The sequence below is a fragment of the Centruroides vittatus genome, unplaced genomic scaffold, assembly GCF_030686945.1.
Source record: "Centruroides vittatus isolate TY-2023 unplaced genomic scaffold, ASM3068694v2 scaffold_324, whole genome shotgun sequence".
In the NCBI taxonomy this organism is placed as follows: domain Eukaryota; kingdom Metazoa; phylum Arthropoda; class Arachnida; order Scorpiones; family Buthidae; genus Centruroides; species Centruroides vittatus.
In genome coordinates, this window is record NW_027122701.1 from 2,473,206 (window position 1) to 2,482,327 (window position 9,122).

The window sequence follows — 9,122 nt, forward strand, 5'->3', positions numbered from 1 at the left end:
CCTATATATTTAGGCTAAGTTTTTTCTTACGTACCACTACAATTTAATTTTGATGATCGAACCTATCTTTGAAAGTTAGTACTGTAAAACCTGTGTAAACCGAAATTTTTTACGCTCTGGCAGGTTTTCGTTTTATTTCAGACATGTTTTACGGTATGTAAAAGTAATGAATTTTTATAAGAATAATTTATAAGAAATATATATAAATTATTTATATCCGAAATATTTGTGAAAAAAGTGTATTTACTAATTTGCGTTATACTGTATTTTTCCTTTCCCTTCCTTTTCTGTTCTCTTTTCGTATAGCCTACTGAATTATTAACCTAGTTTAGTTATCTTTTTATTCTTTAAACATTTAATTTAGGCCTATACCATACGTATTTACTATTAGTAATATAAAATAGTTGGTATCATAATATACTTTGTTCAAAAAGGTTAATAAAATCACTTAGGCCTAAGCCTGTCTTGAAAATTTTGTTTTATTTTACACTTTTATATTATACACAACTACAGAGTAATTTTCAATGATGAATATTTAATCATATCTACTCACTTCAATTAAAAAATTTCATGTGACAATGTCAAGAAAATAAACTGTACAAAAAATCATTTTTATAAATTATATATCTTGGGAACTAAATATCATGGAGCAATGTTTTATACAAAAATGTCTTGCATTTAAATATCTAAACAAATAATAAGTAATTTGAAATTATTTATTATATATATATACCAGTGGTACTTCGTACTTTCCAGTGTTCGAATGCTAAGTTCGAGAGAACGTTCCGGAATTCGAACGATGCTTCTATGTTTGAACTGCGAGCAGTGAAAAAATGCACTCGCTGCATAAACGCCATCTCTTGTGTGCCTAAGTCGTTTCTCGCTATGAAACGACTTATGAAAGCTTGCTATGAAAGCATCTCTTGCGTTAAGGTTGTGCGTTTTCATGGCGTTTTTCGCTTTAGTTATATATATAATGCGTACCTATTAACCATGACATTCAAGAAGAGTGTTGTAGCAACGAAGCGTAAGAGGAAGATTTAAGTATCTGCAATTGAGGTGGAAAAGGAACTTATTGCGAAGCATGAAAGCAGTACACATGTAATGGATCTGGCGGCCACGTTTAAGATACCAAAGATAGTGGTGTGCATCATTCTTAAGAACAAAGAAATGAAAGTAGCAAATGAGGCTAAAGATGTGACTACGTTGATCTTCAAGAGATCACATATTATTGAGATGGTAAAACTCCTCCCACTGTCGCTAAATTAGAAACAGGTTAATGTTACCTTAGGATCCAAAATGGCGGCCAGGGAAAGTTTTCTCTACTTCGGAAACTGCGACGGGGAAAAAATTTTTCCCTCCATTCAAGATGGCCGCGGTTTCGGCCGCCATCTTGAATTTCTCTGCAGACTCCGCGGATTTTTTCACCGAAATAAACAATAAAAAACAACAAAAAAAGGAGTTTTTTACTCCTTTTCGATTGTTCGATATTCTGAGTATGATCTCCTGTTTGGGGGTCGACGAAATTTTTCGAATCGTTGACAGTTCTATGTTCGACCACTACTCCTTCTATGTCGTCAATATGCATATACCCTTTCCATTCGTCCGTTATTATCGTACTGCCGGAATTCACGTATTTATAAACGATCCAATTCACAGTGTTTTCTGATCTGTCGTTCACCTGACATATGAAGCAATTCTTATCTTCATCGCAATGAATGCAAACGGACTCGGTCGGCTGTATGCCTAATTTTACAGCAAAATTCGATGCGTTATCGATACGGGGAGGCAAACCTAGCTCCGAAAAGTTGTCTTCCATCAACTTGTAGAAATCACGGGAAGTGCATCTCGACCAAAATTCGTCGTTGCAACTCAAATCGGCAAAACTAGTCATTATCGAACAATTGGCAATAAACTAAACGAGGAGAGGTAAGGATAGGGAAAAAACACGCTTTTTCCTTAATTTCTGATTACTTGGTTCTCTAACTTTTAGGATTAAATTGTTATAAAAGAAATAACAGTACTTGCTAATACTGGAGGAAATAATAATAAATATTCAACGATAACAATTTGTGTGCGAATGAAATATCGTTACGAAAAACAAACACAGCAATTAATCCAATACGCAATTCGTCGCAACACAGCAGTAAACGATTCCAACTGGAAACTAGTCGATTTGCATAAAATTGCCCAGAAATGAACAGAAATCACGTCACAGATCATGCATTTGCATATTCGTTCGTAACACACCTACGAATTTTCCGCCGATTTTACTCTTGCACGACGTCACGAAAAGGCTCCCTCTACCGTCGCAAATTTACACACTACCGTCTCCGTTTCGAGGTTACAGGATACTCGGCAACGTCGAACGCAGGGTAGAAACCGAACGGGAAAAAATTCCCCACGTCGTCGGCGTTGCGACTCTAGGGAAAAATTTTTTCCCCATCGCAGTCTCCGAAGTAGGGAAAAATTTCCCTGGCCGCCATTTTGGATCCTAAGGTAACATTAACCTAGAAACAATTGACTGGTGATATCAGCTCCAGCAAGGTTATTTGTGAGAAAGCCAAGCAAGTGACCTTAAAGAACGGGACATCATCATTCCACACTAAAATACAGTGAATGCAATTTTCATTTTATTATTTAATATTTACATATTTTATTTATTGTTTTCATGTTTTAATTTATTATTTAGGGCAATTAATTCTGTTATCTTTACCTTAAATTATGTGCATTTGCTGTTTAAATTTATCAAAAAGAGTATTGTTTCGAGTCTGGGAACGGATTAATTCACTTTCCATTATTTCTAATAAGAGAAAATTGATTGGACTTCGAACAATTCAGAATTCGAACGGCCTCCTAGAACGAATTAAATTCTAAATATGACGCATCACTGCATACTATCAATAGAGGATTCAGAAATCTTTAGGGGAATGTGCCGAAAGGAAACAATGCCTTACAAAATTTTTTACTAGGTTTTACAAAATCTTTACTAGGGAAAAACCTGAGAAGTGCTCTCCGCAAACCCTATAAATCCGACCCTGTACATAGTATATTTTTCTACTCTTTGGACATTGAGAAAGCCTTTTTAAGCCCGTCATTGATTCAGCCAGGCCCACAATAGAGCGGCCGGATGGGAAGGAAGTGGGTCAACATATACGGAACAGACCACCCGAAAAATTCCTGAGGTTTTTCGATCTCCCGATTCGATCTCGGCTGCTCCAGATTAGTAGAATAGCCTTAACCGTCTCGGCCATAAGCAATATCCATTATTATACTTGGCTCTAAAAAATTCGCTTTCGAAAGTATTTTATCATAAAGTAAATTTGTTTTCTAATATTTAATATTTATTCAAAATTTTTCCTGTCCATTTATTTCAAATATAAAACGAAAAATATTTCTAAGAAATTTTTTTTGAAAACTTATTTGTTCATATTACTATGCAATGGTTATTTGCAGAAATGCAGAACAGATTAGATAAAAATTTTCTTCAGAATGAAAAAAATATTTTTGTAGATTCTAGGAAAAAAAAACCAAAAAAAAAATATATATATATATATAAGATTTTAACGATGATTTTTGAGTTGTGGTCGTCTTAACGGCAATTACTTGAAGAAGGGAAAAATGTAGACGAAGAAGACCCGAGATCGAATCCGAAAATTATTGAAAAACCCAAGAAGTTTTGGTGAGTAGTTCGTCCCGAATATGTTGGTTCCCATCTCTCATTATCCAACCGCTGTGGCCTGGCCCAACCCATAACGGACTTGCTAAAAGAAAAGCCCTCTTAATGCCCACAGGTGAAGAAAGTTAAAGAAAAGCAATTTTATCATATAAATCTTCACTTAATCCTCGTTAAAATTTTATTGTGGCGGAGCGTTAGCGAAGCCTCTTCTATGTGGCTTATAGAATTGAGTTCGTTCTCAAAATTTGATCGGTCGATTTTGGTTAAACTGTTATTTTACATAATACGAAATAAGAAAATTAAAAACGTAATAAAATTCGGGAATCCATGATTTCGTTTTCCCGATACAATGGGATCAAAGTAACAATGTCGAAGGTCGCTAGCACGAGGGCACACATTTAAAAAAATTCTTTTTGATAGCGGCAAGTGATTGTCCTAGATCTGGGGAGGCCAACTTTTGTGTACATAAAATCTACTTTTTATCTTAAAAATGTCTCGCGATCGACTTGTTGTCATAGACATAGTCTAAGTGGGGAGGGGGAGGTGTGAAATACATACTATGTTTAAAAACTGTGTTTCAGTACAAGATGCACTGCTTATGAGTCGAGTCATAACTGCATGCGTACTGTTCCGTTCGGTTACAAATATAATACATTAAGTCAATACATCGCGAGCGATGGACCAAAATTGGCTTGGCGATCGACTTGTTGGCCACCCCTGTCCTAGATGACCCTCCCGAAACATTATTATTGCCATGCTAGTGCTTCGACTCAATTCTCAGTTTGTGTTCGGACAGAAAACGAACTAGGCCTATTATCTTTTATATGTTTTTTCCTCTTCGGTTTTATCAAAACACTTTATACAGTATCAGTACAATTTAAGCGGAAAAGCATACTGAATTAAATTTGAAATAAATATAATCTAAGGTAAAGACAACAGTTTCAGATCGGCCTAAGCATAAATCTGTATATCAGCATGCATATTAGCAAAATAATAACTATTTTTGCATTTATTTCTTTATCAGACTCTTATAATTGTCGTTATACCTCTTCAGTTTAATAATAATAAAAACTATTTCATTTATTTACAATGTTTATATGGACTATGGCATTTTATCCACAGTAACCAAATGTGGATCTCTTCGTACAGTTTAAGAATTTGGCTCGTACTTAACTGTACATGGTTTAAGAACAGTGTAAGTAGTCTGTGCTTAAATATAATGCGGTTTATATCTACAAAACCATTAACTCTCCTTCGTATTTTATTGAAGAGTAACCATACGTTCATTTAGCTTCCCTAATACTGTAACCACCATTCATTTTCAGCCATTTCAAGAGCTTCCTTGCTGTAACTAACTCTTTGCCATCTAAAAAGAAAAGAAAATTTCTTGCCTGTTTTGTTTAGTCCTCAAAACTAAGCAGTTAAGTCACCGCCGTATCACAAGGAGCAAACATGAATGAGAAAAATCGTCCCACATAGTCAAAGGGACTGAATATGAAGTTCGTTATTTTTTCTGACAAATTATAACTTACACCAGGGGTGTCAAACTCAAACTGCTTAAGTGCCAACTTTTTGTCTCGAGTATGACAGCGGGCCAGATGTTTTTAGCTTTTGTAGCCAAAAATTTTCTAAAAAGTAGCCCAAAAGTAGCCGACTCAAAAAAATTCCTTTTTAATAACCCGAGATTTCACAATAAAATAATAAAAAACATTTGTACTTTTCCTGCAATAACTTTAATCATAGAACAAACATTTTCGGCAATTTACAGCCTGAAGCAGGTCTATAAACTGATCCGGAAATAAGGATCGCAAGAATCAAAATACAAGCATAAACTGTAATTTACTAATATATCGAAAACACGCATTTTATATGCAAAATAGTGAGAATTATGTAATAAATGATCTTGCCAACACGGACTTTAATTTGAATTTCAAAAGATGAAAGAGAGAAAACATAATGTAAAGAAGAAATTAGTCATAAAATTAAATCAAATAAAATAAATGTCTCTAAGCAATAAGAATAAATAAAAATAAAAACAATAATAATTGAGTTCAACAATTTTGTTTATTAAATATTATTTGTTTAAGTACAAAATATCACATTTTCTTTAATATCAAGATAATAAATAATAAACAAATAGCATTATTGAATTTGTCACGGGCCGCAACTAATTGTCTCGCGGGCCATGACTGGCCCGCCGGCCGTATCTTTGACATACCTGACTTACACTATTATATCTACAAAAATTCTAAGTATTATACTTATTAGTATAATTTTAAAACAGTTTCGAAATGAACTCTCCTTAATTTTCTCTTCAAATTTTGGCTAAATCAGAATCAACTCCACGCCACGTTTACTTTCAACTGCAATTCAGCTATAATGTGAACAGGAGGTTCAAAGTTACTTGTGCCTGTTCGATACGTTGCTAACTGAAAAAACTCATTCTGATACACAATTGGTCCTGGTCCGCAACCGGTGCCTTTACCTTATATGGTTAATTCGCTTATATTAATTTTTTAGAATAAATATTATCATTTGAATAAGATAACTAAATCTGTTTTTAACTGTAAATTTGACAATATTCAAAAATTTAATTATCTTTTTTGTCTCTCCTTCCTGTAGGCACTGAGCCTTTTAATAATTAATACAACCAGGCGCTCACTGGGGTGGCCGGGAAGGTGTGGAATTAGGGTACACGATAACCGGGCAACGGTCAACTGGGCGAAAGAAACTTAAACATTTTTGCACGTTTAGCAAGCATACAATTTTGCGGATATTATTTATTTATTTGTAAATATTGGTAAAATATACATAAATATAAATATGGTTAAGACTTACGAAGAATGAGTTATTTCCAACTTAGGAAAAGGAAATGTTTCCGAATAACGTATTGTAGCACTGTTATTTTGTCAGAACGTTAACAAAGCACATCAAAGGAAAGCAGTTCTTCGAAAACATTCTTTCTAAGAACTTTTATACTTTTTTGTTTTAATTTATATTTAATTAATGTAAAATGTAATGTAATTTTATTTTTGTGTAATTGCCGTCTTTGTTTTACGTATGTTTGTTAATTACAAAATCGTTCTTTTTACTCGTTAATTTAAATAACATTTTTAAAGAAATGATTAAATCGTTTCTTAAAACATAAAATTTACAAGGTAGTAGACCAATAGGAAAAAAAATGACGACTTTTTATAAAGAAAACAAAAAAAATTGTATTTTGGGTATTGTTCATAAGAGATTGTTCATCTCTTATGGCCCAGATGTCCGGCGCCCACTCGCTGTCGCCCAGTTGACGGTGTTCCGAGGGAAGAGGTCGGACATAACCATGAAAAATTCTTGGGGAGTTAATCGCCCTGATTCGATCCCAGACCTTCCAAAACCGAAGGCTGGCGCCTTAGCCGCCTCGCCATCCGGCAGTCGAAATATTCTATTTTTTTATTAAAATTTATGAAAATATTATTTAATAACTCATTAGTTATTTTTGACTAAGAAATATTACTTTTCAGAAGAAGCCATTATCTAAAATTACATTTCGCATTTGATATATACAATTGTATAATGCTTGTATAAGAAGAGCGACACATGGGCGATCTGCCTCTCGGGAAAACTATATGGTAAACTGGCCCCTAATTATGGTTCACAAACTTCCTGGAAAAGTCCACGTAGCCAGCCCGTTGGTGCTGCGCGAAACCACGACCAGTGTTCAGTGGTTTTATCTAATTGGCCACTGGTGAGTCGCTTAATGTTTGTACTGATTTCAAAAAATATTAAAATAAAATAATATTTTCTTGTATTTTCTTCTATGTAATTTTATCTTTTTAAATGTTTTGATAAAAATAAAAGACACAGTCGTTCTAAAATTCTTAGGCGATCACCATTTTATTTTCTCATGTTCTAGAACAGGGGTGGAGAACCTATGGCACGCGTGCCCAAAGTGGCACGTAAGGAGAAATCATCTGGCACGTAATGTATCATACGATTTCTGTCTTTTTTAATCATCCTTATACCCCGTTCGCACCGAGCATTTCAATCTAGATTGTGACCAAGGTCAGCGACTATGCCTTGGTGCGAACACCCTCGACCGTTTCAATCTCGACTGAAACGACGTTCAATCGCGATTGACTGGAGAGAGTTCTTGAAACTAGATCCAGTCATAAGAGAGATCCCACAATCCCACGCGCGCAAGAAAATACAAGATGGCTACAGAACACGTGTCGGGCTATCGGCAAAGAAATAAAAAAGATGTTGGGAGAGACGATGACATCTGTCTATTATTAGATATATGGCAAGAAAAAGTATTTATTTCTAATCAAAACTTCCATTTTGTGTGTTGGTGTTTGTGACTTACCGAGTAGTTATGCCAGTTTTATCATTGCTTACAATAGCCGGGTTATTCTCAAGCGAGTTACCTGTGCGAACGGCACGACGTTCGACTGGCGACAGTCACAATCCAGATTGTAGGTAAATCGAGATCGAAGTTAGTCGAGGATTGTGTGCGAACGTAGTATTACGGTTTATCACCTGATCTTCCTTTTTTCAATCAGCTTTTTTACAGTTATTCTAATTAAAGTGTATTCGTTTAATTTCTTTAAATATCGTTATTCGAAGTCTGAAACTTTGGCACGCATTAACATCTTTAAAGCTAAGTATGCTTACAATATGGCACGCGAACACAAAAATGTTCGCTATCCCTGTTCTAGAACAAACTATAGACGGCTAGACCTTCCCTTGTAGGCTACTTAGTCGTCCAGTTGAAACGTTCCTTAAAAACATAAAAATTATCCAATTAACATTAAAAATTTCTTAAAAATTGGAAATGGTGAATATTACAACGTCTTTAAAGTTCTCATCCTTTTCCGTTCGGGGTTTCGGCTCTTCTATATCCACTGAAAATTAGCGCTGACAAATGTAGATTATGCCTCAACGTCCCTTTGGTGACGAATTATTACAATATTTTCAATTTTTTTAATGATATTTAATGTAATATTTTTTCGGTTTTAGTAGATATTGCTTCATTTCCTCCAATGAACAGATAGCGATCAGCGATTACAGAATTGCGTGACTAAAGCAATTAGCAATATAAGTTGAGCTGTCATTAAAGTCGGTATGGACTAATCATAATCCTTAATAAACTACCGTAAATTACAACTTTGATAAAGTTTTATTTTTATTCTTTCCGCTCTGTCGACACTAATAGAGCCTTTTTTCCGTACCCATTATGGATTCAGCCAGGCCCACGACGGGGATCGAATTGAATCGATGGGATAAAGCAATTCTACACATGGCCGATCTATCAAGAGGACACGTCTCGGAAGGGCTTTCGATTTAGGTGGTAGAGACGTGAAGAAAACCCGGAAAATTCCACATGATCAGCCCGTTGGTCAGGCTCAAACCTACGACCAGTATTCTGTAATTTTATCCATTCGGCTACCGGTGGACC